This window comes from Cupressus sempervirens, chromosome 10 (assembly GCF_028749045.1).
Source record: "Cupressus sempervirens isolate cs-2001-9-10 chromosome 10, ASM2874904v1, whole genome shotgun sequence".
In the NCBI taxonomy this organism is placed as follows: Eukaryota; Viridiplantae; Streptophyta; class Pinopsida; order Cupressales; family Cupressaceae; genus Cupressus; species Cupressus sempervirens.
Genome location: NC_143127.1, coordinates 835,448,247 through 835,461,115, shown reverse-complemented (window position 1 = coordinate 835,461,115; position 12,869 = coordinate 835,448,247). Strand labels below are relative to the sequence as shown.

Below are 12,869 nucleotides of genomic sequence, written 5' to 3'. Positions count from 1 at the left end.
ATATGTATGTATGTATGTATGTATGTATGTATGTATGCATGTATATGTATATATATGTATGTATGTATGTATGTATGTATATGTATATATATGTATGTATATATGTATGTATGTATGTATATATATATATATATATATATATATATATATATATGTATGTATATATATACACATATGTGTGTGTGTGTGTGTGTGTAAATATAGTTTAGAAGTTTTGGCTTTTTGTAGTTTTTGTTTAATGTGGATGAAATATATTGGTAGATTCATGTAGATTTTATATAATTTTGTTGACCTCTCTTATCATTTGATGGGTAGTTGGAATATTTTACTATATCTTTCTTTTGGATTAATTATAGGTTTCTTAGTAACTATTGAACTAAATTACACAAAATACTTTTTGATTCTTCCATGTTGTTCTTGTCTGGAATATGTGGATTCATAAAAGATATAACATATATACATGCATAAATATATACATATATACATGTATGTGTACACACACACACACACACACACACACATGTATGTATGTATATAGATGCACATACATACATACATACATACATATATATACACATGTGTACATACATACATACATACATATATACTTGCATACATGCATACATACATTTATATATATGTACACACACACACACACACAGAGTTTAGAGGTCTTTTTTTTGTAGTAGTTGTTTAATGTGGATGCAATATATTGATAGAAGCATGTAGAAACTTTGTAGTTTTTATAGCAAAGATAGACATTTCATTTATTTGAGATTACTAAGAGATGTGGCATTCATTTAGTTTAGGGAGAATTTAACTAACATCTCTTTTATCCATCCTACCATTTTTAGGTTTTCTTGCAATAGTTTAGCTTTCATTTGCTAAATTCTAGTTAGATATGTTGCCTTTTGATTCACCTGCATTATGGAATGATTTATTATCATTTAAGGTATTATTTTTTTAAGATATGCCTATTAGAAAGGTATGACTGTTAACTATGAAGATTCAACCTTATAGAATGGCTTTTCTCAATATTTAGATGTTTCTAGTTTGATCTTAGAAAGATATAACATTTAAGGTAGGGATATTATGGTTTATGTGATTATGTTGTTTGCATTCAATTAATTTTGGAATGATTTTTTTAGCATTCCTTGCATGATCAAACTTGGAAATAATATCCTTTCATAATATTGTCTAGTGACCATAGGAGCTAAGATATTTTTATGATAATTTATGATGAATAGGTTGGTACAATGTGGCTTGGTATGAGCTCTATTACAAGATATAGTTGTTCTTTTTTTAGAAATGATGGTAGAAGGAGCTTATTAATGTTGATTCATAAGGATCATCTCATATGAAAGTTATTCTAACATGTAATATGGATTTTTAAGATATTTATTAAATCTAATCTTTTAAAACTACCAATCAAATCCCTAGAACATATGAAAAATTTCCAATATGTTTGTATTATGGTTTGTCTCATGGTTTTAGAAGTATAATGCTTATTGTATTAAATAAGTAGAAATATTATCTCATGTTAGCTAACCATCTCAGTAATGAAAATGATATCATATTTGATCACTCATATTCATCTCTAGTAGAATGTTTGAATTTTTTTGTATAGGTTATACCTCCTAAGAAATTACCAAAGTGAAATGAATGTTTACACTTAAGGAAAATGATCTATAAGATGTAATGTTAGCAAAAAGTTGTATTAATTATGGAAAATTAAAATCCTTTTAGAACATAGAATGTAATACAAGTTTGAAATGTAAGGGAGGGCATGCCTTCCCAAACACCTCAAAAACACATAAGAGATAAATGTATTTATTATGAATTAAAAGGAAGGAATACTTTCTGAAAGTCCCTATTAATAAAGGGTAGTCTAATACAATTAAAAAATCAAAATAGTATTGTCTTGGCCAACTTTGATAGTTTTTTTCCATGTACTTTTCCCCCTAGTGCTTACACTTTGAATATGGAAAAAAAGATATAAATTTAAAGGTAAAATTAATAAAATTAAGGCATTATTATTTATTAATTACAAAAAGGGTATAACCATGTAATTAAAAATACATTTCAATTGTAATGCTAAGCTTAATTTTAGTTATAAACTTTTTTATAACCTTAATTTATGATAACCAAAAAAATTATCTTCATAAGGTCCATATAATAGAAAATATATCTCTATTGCAATTCTAGGCTCAATTATACTTATAATTTTTTTAATAACCTTAATTTATTATAACCATAAATTTTACCTTCATTATAAGCCTTATAATTGTTCTAACATAGATTTCGTTATATTTCTAATCATTACGCTAACTATAGATCTAATTTTATTCTTAACATGCCATCTTCTAATTGTATTTCTAATATTGACTCTATTTTTTAGCTCTAAATTTAACCTTTGCTATAATATTAACCTTTAATTATAATCATAATTATAATACCAACCATAATTCAACTTCTAAACTTATCCCTAATTGCAAACATAATTCTAACCAAAATCTTAACCATAAATATAACTATTTCTCATCATAATTCTAACCAAAATCTTAACCATAAATATAACTATAACCCTAATTGTAATAGAAATTCCAAATTGAATCATAGCTAAAACCATTATTCTAACCCTAATAATAGTTCTAGTTTAGTTTTTAATTTTTTATCAAGAAAATTTAAATAATTTTTAATTTAATTCAATTACTATATATAATTTTGATTTAGTGTGGGCACCATAAAAATAAAGATAACAACCCCTTGTTGTAGATCTTGGAAACATGAGAAATCACCTCATTTAACCTTCATAAAATCATAATAATTGTATAAAGTATATATGTTTTAAATAAATATTGATCGTAAAATTATTCCATGGATTAGCCCATAGAAATTTACAAGATATACCCTCTTTACACTTCCTCAAAAGCCATGTCAACTTATGATCTCCTTACTTATCAATAGTATGTTCTCCCATACTCTTCATAAGCCCATTTATTCTACAATAATTTTGATTTGTCATTATTAAAAAATTTAAATTCTCAATTAAGTTTCCTTCACTTGCAAACTTCACACTTTGGGAATAAATTGAAACATTTTTATTGGAAAAAAATTATTCCTAATATATTGTACACATTTTAAACTTAAAATTATTATATGATAAAGATTAATGTTAATTAACTAATAAATAGGAGATAATTTCCACATCAAGTCAAATTTTGATATTGCTATTAGGATTTAACTGTGTGATTTTTGAGTCAAACTCATTGACCTCTATTTCATGAGTAGTGATTCAACATGAATTCATCTCTCATGAGAATAAATGGAACCCTTAGCACTCATTAGATCTAGGTGATGGTTACAAGGGTGAACCGCCAAGACTTTGTGAGAGGTCACCCATCCCAGTACTACACCAACATGAGCATGCTTAACTACAAAGTTTCCTCCACGGTTAAATCCAAAGCTTGCAACCCCATTTGCAAAACCTTCACCAAGTATTGTGCCTTATGAACCATTCATTAGAATACCCCGTAAGCTCACCAATTGATAAGTAGGAGATAATTTCCATAGCAAGTCAAATTGTGATATTTCTATCAAGATTTAACTATGTGATTTTTAAGTCAAACTCATTGACCCATGTTTCAAATTCCATACTTAAGCACACTCGCGCTAGGGTAGTATTGGGATGGGTGAACTCCCAAGAAGTCTTGGTGCTTCACCCTTGTGACGATCACCTAGATCCAATGAGTGCTAAGGGTTCCATTTATTCTCATGAGAGATGGATTTATGTTGGATCACTACTCATGAAACATGGGTCAATGAGTTTGACTCAAAAATCCCATACTTAAATCCTTATAGCAATATCTCAATTTGACTTGTGGAAATTATTTCCTACTTATTAATTGATGAGCTTAAGGGGCTTTCTAATGAATAGTTCATAAGGCACAATACTTGGTGAATATTTTACAAATGGGGTTGCAAGCTTTGGGTTTAACCATGGAGGAAACTCCACAGTTAAGCACGCTTAGGTTGGAGTAGTACTAGGATGGGTGACCTCCTAGGAAGTCTCGGTGCTTCACCCTTGTGAGCATCACCTAGATCCAATGAGTACTAAGGATTCCATTTATTCTCATGAGAGATTGATTCATTTTGAATCACTACTCATGAAACACAGTTCAATGAGTTTGACTCAAAAATCACACAGTTAAATCCTGATAGCAATATCACAACTTGACTTGCTCTAGAAATTATCTCCTACTTCTCAATTGTTGAGCTTAAGGGGCTTTCTAATGAATGGTTCATCAGGCACAATACTTGGTGAAGATTTTTTGAATTGTGTTGCAAGCTTTGGTTTTAATTATGGAGGAGGTTTTGTAGTTAAGCGTGCTTAGGTTGGAGTAGTATTGGGATGGGTGACCCACTAGGAAGTCCCAACACTTCACACTTGTGAGCACCACCTAGATCTAATGAGTGCTAAGGGTTCCACTTATTCTCATGAGAGATGGATTCATGTTGAATCACTACTCATGAAACATGGGTCAATGAGTTTAACTCAAAAATAATGTTAATTAACTTCAATAAATAATAATAATGAGTAATAATATGTAGATATTTTTGTCACTATTTACACACTATAAGATCATTGACAACAATTCCCTTCCCTTGTCTTTAAAAAAAACATTGCTCCTCAATGCTAACCATTTTTTATTTATTTTACATTTTTTAAATCTTTCTTTTCTTCCTCTTTTTTACTTTTTGTTCTTCTCTATTGTTACGAACAAAAGAACTAAATGAATATATGGTAATTATAAATGAGTCATTGCTTATTCTGTAGTCAACCACAAGCTATTTGTGTTGTAAATGGAGTTGAGGGTGATATTGATGCCGACTTCCATTTAACATGGAGCATCTACCTAAACCTCTTCTATTACGAATGTTTCATCACACAGGCTATGCTAGTTGTTTGTAATCAGAACTATTAGTCAGAACATCGAAAAAAAATTCATAAATTGAAAACACGCTAAAATAGAGGCAAATTGGTCGACCTGAAGACAACTAAACATAATTTCATGATATTTCTTCTCTACATAACTGAGTAGAAACCAGAATTCAAGAAATTTCATGGTCAAAAAGCCATTGTAGAAAGGCATGGCAAAAAGAATCTCTCAAACATATTTTGTTAACAACAACCTATTAGTTGTATACTCTGGATGAAAATCATGAGTGAAGATTAAATTAATTTATATAGACCTCTCAAAGAACTTCATGACAGCTCTAACATATTGTTAAAATACCCATATGCATATAGTTAATTATAGGGATAAGAGTGATCGTGTATAGAGAATGCTTTCACTAGGGGCTAATGGTGTGCAGGGTACTCTATCTAGCTATTTATTCCACACAAGAAATTGACTAATAAGAGGGGTAACGAGGTGTGAAAAAACCATAGCAAAGCCAGGGCATTGCAACCCCTCTATCCACACATTTCTCTCCTAATTTATACAATATTGAAGGTAGCTGGTGCATAGGATGGAAAATTCATGATAATTTCTTGAGTACACATCCTTGTATTCTTTAATATTTATCTTTGTTTTAGGGTTTTTCTAACATTGGAATCAATTTTTCTTTGATGTTTAAGATCATATAGATCTGGTCTCTAGATTAATAGATTGAAAATTACAATAGTGTTTTGTAATGGGAACTTATTTATAGATCCAACTTTCCTTGTATACATTGTGGTATTTTTATCTCTTCAATCTTATATGTGTTATGTATTCCCGTGGATGGAGTGAATGGTTGATTTTTTTCTTTTTACTAATAATGAAGTAGTTAGAGCCACTAATTGAACCTTTTTTAAATGATAAATGAAAGAGCATAAAGGAATGCTTATATATTCCAATTGTTGTAAGAAAGCCATCCAACTAACCTTCTAAAAGACCCTAAACTCTATTCATTGTTCTTTGTTCTATGCCAGTCGACAGCAGACAAAATCTATTGTGTATTCAGTGCTAATTTACAACACACAAAATCTATTGTGTGTTCAATGCTAATTTACAACACACAAATAAAGATAAGATGGTTGATCATACTATTTTAACATGTTCTTCATGGGTTGGTTTCACTCTTGAATGTTTTGTGCAATGCATTTCATTGATTTCTGTTTTGCAGAATTTTAACTTCTTTCTTTTAAAGTTATGATGATTTTCTACTCTACCCTTCTTGCTCCCATGTTTTAAATTAGATTTCTTAGTTGTCTTTTTGAAAAATTAAGAAAAGAAAAAAAAACACATTCTTTTCAGATTTGATTACATGCACTTCGAAATGTACAAGATTTTTTATCATTATAAGACCTAATATTTATATGTAACTTGCAGAGTCATTTGTTAGCCCTCTGTTTCTATTTCATAATGCTATCTAATACCCTTTATAGTAGACTTCTTTCTCCGTATAGTTAATATTTATATGTCGCGAATTCTATCATTAAACTTTCGCTTATAAAAGGCTACTATTTTCAGTTTGCCCGTATGAAACCACTTGAAATGGAAGGCTATTCACTGTAGCTATCGGCGTTGATGTTGTTAGCTGCCCGACCAACAAGGACCTGTAGAAACCTCGGAATTTGGGGCACAGGGGCTTCAATTGTGCCTTCCAATATCTTCACCACTTCTCCCATGCTCGGCCTCATATTCTCATCTTCTTGAATGCACAGCTCAGCCACTACAGCAGCTCTTCTAACTTCTTCAATATTTGCCTCGCTTGCTATCCTTCCATCCACAATGTCTCTTATGTTTCCCCTCAGAATTTGAGATGAAGCCCAGGTAGGAAAGTATAACCTACTGTCCTCAACCTTTAAATCTAAGTTTCTTCGGCCAGATATAATTTCCAGCAACGTCATGCCAAAACTATACACATCCACCTTGGGAGTGATCGGAAGGCCGGAGATCCACTCTGGAGCCAAGTACCCTCGAGTTCCTCTTGTGGTCGTCAATACGCGGCTGAAATCTCTGCCTACCAGCTTTGCTAGACCAAAATCTCCCACCTTTGGGCTGAACTCACTGTCAAGGAGAATGTTCTCAGGCTTAATGTCGCAGTGAATGATGCGATCCCTGCATTCCTCATGCAGATAAAGTAATCCTCGTGCAGTGCCCAGTGATATCTCAAACCGTGTCTTCCAATCCAACACCTTCTGTCCGTCTTCTGGCTGTGAGAAGAGAAAGGAGTTTAAGGAGCCGTTGGGCATGTAAGCATACACCAGTAACCTTCGTGAACGTTCTACGCAGAATCCCCACAGCCTGACCAAATTAACGTGCTGTATTCTTCCAGTCGTGATTATTTCTGCACGGAATTGTTTTTCTTGATGCGAAGAACCTTGTAATCTTTTGACAGCAATAGGCGTGCTGTCTGGTAGAGTTCCTTTGAAGACGGAGCCGAAAGCTCCACTACCCAGCTCATGCTTGAAATTCCCCGTTGCAATTCGCAGTTCTTTGTAACTAAACCTCTTCAGCGACACTGGCACCTCCTCTTCTACGTTTTCCTCCAATAGTCTTCTACGTTTTCGCAAACGGTGCGCTGCTAACAGAGAAGCAAAAAAAGCACAAAAAGCTGCAGCGGCAGAGAGAACAATTATAAGCGCAGGACCTTTGCTCCCTCGCTCTGATGTCGAATGTTGAAATTCAGAAGCCGCTAACCTAATGAAGACGGTTTGGCCCTTTGACGAAAAGCTCATCCCCAATAAATCCTCAAACCAGAGTCTACAAATGTGTGGATCAGAAATACCCAAATCAAAGGCTGTGCAGGAGCAGTTGCTGAGACAAACTTCCTGGCAGCCTGGCCGTGTCAGCTCGTTGTTGATTAAGACAGCTTTCCTTTCAGGCAAATATTTGTTCTTGGCTTCTAAGAAGTCGTCCGTTGTGCCTTGTGTGACAGAGCATTGTAGGGCTTTCCTGCGAACGCACCCATTTGACCACCAACCGTGAGAGCTGTTCTTGGGCCCGAAGCCCTGGACGCAACTACACACATCATTCGCATTGCAGAGTCCATTGGCCCCGCAGATTTCATAGTCATTGCATTGACCTCGGTATGTGGACCACCTCAGACTCCATGTACCATCGTCCATCCAGAAGTATAGTTCAACTTCGCCTCTCTCATTTAACAGGAACCGTCCAGTGACGGTATGATCTATCGGATTTATGTCAAATTTAATGTATATTCTTGAAGGGGAGAGCCTCACACAGGACGCTAAAACTTTTTTCTGACCTTCTAATTCGGGAACCTTAGTGAAATAATTGTGTCCGAATTGTCCGATGCATTCTCCACTGGACCAATATGGAATGGTGTTGTTGAACACCAACATCAACTGTGCCTTTCCTGGAGACGTGTCCATTCGGAGAGAGAAGTGCCCACTTGATGGATCCGAAGAACTCTTCCAGGAAGTTACGGTCATGCCTTTCCAAATCTTCACGCCAGGCAACAACGTATCTGTCGGATCTGCGAAACTCTCCCAAACAATCGCAGACTCGTTGTGGCCGCCGACCATTATGAAATTGCCATAGTCCATTAGCACTGCTCGTGATCCTTTCTGGCCATTATCAATCGACAAAACTGACTCGCCATTTCCATCAAGTAATTTGAGATGACCATCCCTTGAAAATTTCAGAACTCCAGGCTTGTTTTTCACAGGATTGTCTCTGTTAGCCACCCAAACTATGGCCTTCTGAGAGATGGGAGCATACCAGATGCCAATATACCAATTATTCGTTCCTGTGGGACAGAAAAATCCCAATGCAAACGTGCCATTCTTGGAAATTAGGGTTTGATTTCCACTGAGCGAAGCCCCTAGTCGAAGGGTATCTTCACCATTCACGGCTTCTGAGTTGCAGTAATGCGCTACAATAATTACAGTAATAGCTAGGAATAAGTGCTTCTTCCCCATTTCAATTACCAGGACTTTTGAATGCCTCTTAACAATTGTATTGTGGTGTTTAAATAGATAATGAGCAGGCTACCGAACGATCGAGTGGTAGGGCTAAAGTAGTGCCGTAAACGAATTCAGAAATTAGACTGCCTCTAGAAAACGTTCAATTAAGATACCGCCCAAGTAAAGTCTTCATTACGCATATTTTCATCAACAAATTCTCTTCTAACTTTAAAAAGAGAAAACAAAGTTTTCAAGATTGTAGCGAGAGTACAAATGAATGTTAAAGGACAAAGTTAATAACTTTAATTTTCTTAAAAAATTGTGATATTTTTATATGCATAACAGTTGTTGATTTTGATTTAATAATTTCAATATATTACATCAAATTTTAATATAGAATAAAAGAATTGGAATGGACATTTTTAAATAGAATCAATAGTTTTGATTTTTATATATTACACTAAATATATGTCTTCAAAATAAAATTCTATAATTTATTCTATAACTTTAATTTATTATGTAATTATTAGAGAATAATTTATTAAATTCTAATATTAAGAAGAGTGCATACATAATTTTATTTTCTTCTACTATAAACATAAATCAATTTCAAACTCGAACTAAGGAAAGTCAAAATAAATGCATTGTGAGAAACGTACAACCCAACCATTTCATCTCTTGTTATTTGTTTAAATGAATTTAGACCTTTCATTTCAACACACAGTTGTTGTTATATTGGATCTACAATCTCTTTTGTCATTATATTGAAGAGCCACCCATGTAGATTAAATGAATTTTAACTCTCTTTTGACTTTTCAATTTAATATTTATTTACATGATCATATATGTGAATTTTGTGTTTTGAATATATAGTTATCAATTGTTTTTTTTTTCAAGCCTTTATTAAAACCATATCAATCAATTGATAGATATAATCTTTTAACAATTTCACATACTACAATCTTCTACAAATATTTCTTACTTTTATAATATTTTTAATTTCATAATTTCATAAAATAAAATCTTCAATTAGCATAGGCCAAAGATACTTTCGAATAAAAAAATATTAATTAATATTTTAAATTTTTATGATTGCTATTTTTTACTATTCATAGAAAATCTTAAAATCAAAATTTATAAAAATCTTGTGGAAGTGCAAAATTTGATGGACGTGACTTTTCACATTCAAATCTAAAATATAATAAAATAGTAACCAAAATCTCACATTTAAGTGCTACGTGATCTAGTAAATGCCTCTAGATGGAAAAATTTAAGTCCCCCCACCCCCTAAGCATGATTCTATCTCTAAATCTTCCAAAAGTGATATTAAACCTGCAAAAAAGAAGAGACTACCCCAAGACACCAAGCCTATCTCGAGCCCTCTTAGCCCTTCTCATATCTCTGACACCCTTGAAGGTGCCCTGGCTAGAAGCGAGGGGGGGGAGGGGGTGAAGACATCACATCGCCCAAGAAACAAACTCCAAAAGGTGGGGGGAAGAAAGAAAAGCATAGCCATGGACATAGTTATAGTAAGGCTAGATTGGATAGGCTTGAGCAATCTATGAGGGACCTGACAGATAATCAAACTGGTATCTAGCAGAGAATTGATACTTTGGTAGAATTTCCACCAAAGTGATGCATTCTATGACCACCATCCTTTACTTTTTATAGGTGAATAAAGAGAAGAAGCACCTAGGTAAGGAAATGTAGACAACTTGCTCCATTTATGGGTTCTAGGTGGAGGACTGCCTGAAGAATATATTGGACAAACCAGTCAAGGTAGAGGGGGAGGATGTAAATAAGGATGTGCCTATGGAAAAGAAGGAGGATGATCATGGATAGAACGAGGGTAGCCAACACTAGGTCTAGTGTTAATTTCTATTTTTTATGTTTCTCATGGTCCTATGAACTTGATACCCAGTGTGGTTTTACTTTTTATGCTTTTTTTGTTTATGGGACTAATAGTAGTGATGTTTTTAAGTGTTGTTGGTTTATTTCTAAGTCTTTTTTGCATTTTTGTATAAGAATTGATAGTACTGTTAATTCAGTTATGGACATTATATGTTTTTTGAAGTTTAAAGTTGGTATCAGTTAGCTAACTAGGAGGTAACCTTCAACTCACCTACAACCTCTTTTGTACTTTGGAGCCAGCCCCTCATTTTTTTGGATTCTATCTAATGCTTCAAAAACTAAAGTTTCACATTTAGTTTAAGAAAGTTGATGGAAGAATTTGATGGATATAACCTCTTAACAATGGACAAGTTCTAAGAAAAGGCAAGAGGCTATAATACAATGGTAACTTGTGAGTCTGTTATGTTGGAAGTGTCTAGTTTGAATATACTTGAGTTTATTACATAATAATAATAAATTACAATAAATAATCCTAAAAATTAATCTACGCTTCAAAAATTATTTTAATTAATGTGAAAAATTAATCCATGCAAGAACTTGTGTAAATTGGTGCTAGCATGTGCTATTGTAAATTTTCATTGTTTTAGACTTTTAAAATTATTTTCTAAACTAATGTGTAAAACATTTAAATAAAAAAAATAAAAATAATGATTTTTCTATACACTCATTCATTAATAATTTGAAATCTTATCGATGGATTTTAGGGAAAGCTAACGAATGTTCAAATTTTCATAATGTTATGAAAAAATATTGAAATAATTTGATTTTTTGCTATTACATAAATATATTTCTAATAACTTATAAATTCATAATATTAATACAAAGTAGTTATTACATAGATTTAGATATATTATGTAAATGTTATTTTATATTTATATTATATTTTCATACTTTTATTACTTTTATTTACATATTATATTTGTATAATCAATTCTATTTCTACACTATATTTTAATTATTAAATTTTTAATATTAAATATTTTAACTATAGTGGGCAAATACTTGCCACTATATTGCACTTGTTATTAGTACTTGCGGATAGGCTAAGTGCTATTATGATATTTTTTGAATTTCATGTTTTAACTAGTGATTAAAAGTTTTAGTTTCTATGTGATACTATTAATCAATTTTAAATTTTCTTATCAAACTACTATGTTGTGCATAGCATAGATGCACAATTTTTAACTTTACAATTTTAGGAAAATATTTTTCTAATATTCGATTGGACCATTTAGCTTTTATATTGGCCAAATTTGATCGGTTGTAAAACTAATACTTTTGAACAATTGTTTTTATTAAGGTGAACGTGAGTGTGTTTAGATTTTAATATTTTATTTTTTGTATTTTTTATAATATAACTCAATTAAAAATATTATAAAAGGACATTAATGATATTATACAATTAGTTAAAAAATATTGTTGTTATAAAAATACTGTTATTTTCATATTATAATTAATTTACAATCTAAAATGATATATATGCAATAGAATATATATATATATTTATATCTATAACTATATCTATATATATAAATAAAATTTTAATTAATAAAAGTATAACCATATAAATTTTTTTTAATTAAAATTAATTTTATATTTAATAAATTTATTAAAATAAAATTTAATTTACATAAAAACTAAAGGCAAGTACTAAGTTGGCTTGTTGTACATTGTTCATTTGTTATTTGGAATGAAAACTTGCCAATTGATTACACATATTTTTTATTTTTAATTATTTTGTTTGAAAATGATATTCTTATAGAATAAATGTAATTTTAAAAATGAATATCCAATAATATAATGTTTTTAATAGAAAAGAAGGATAAATATTATCAAGCTTAATAAATAATAATAATTATTGCTAACTTCATTCTCTTTCCTACAAATCCAAAAAAAAATATAAAATTTATAAAATAGAAACAAAAATTCAAATGATATTATCACAAATATCTCTTTCAAAATTTCTACATTCATACTCATACTCCCCATTATTTTATACTTATATCTATAAAATAGAAATCCAAATTATAATTTATTA

The 12,869-nt window shown here is 31.4% G+C and overlaps 1 pseudogene across 1 annotated transcript; it reads right to left on the bottom strand.

The window, feature by feature from the left end:
- Positions 1-6,276: 6,276 nt before the first annotated feature.
- LOC149536577 (G-type lectin S-receptor-like serine/threonine-protein kinase At2g19130 pseudogene) lies at positions 6,277-8,964 on the bottom strand (annotated as a pseudogene). The gene has a single exon (XR_016356824.1). The product of XR_016356824.1 is annotated as a G-type lectin S-receptor-like serine/threonine-protein kinase At2g19130 pseudogene (transcript).
- Positions 8,965-12,869: the final 3,905 nt, after the last annotated feature.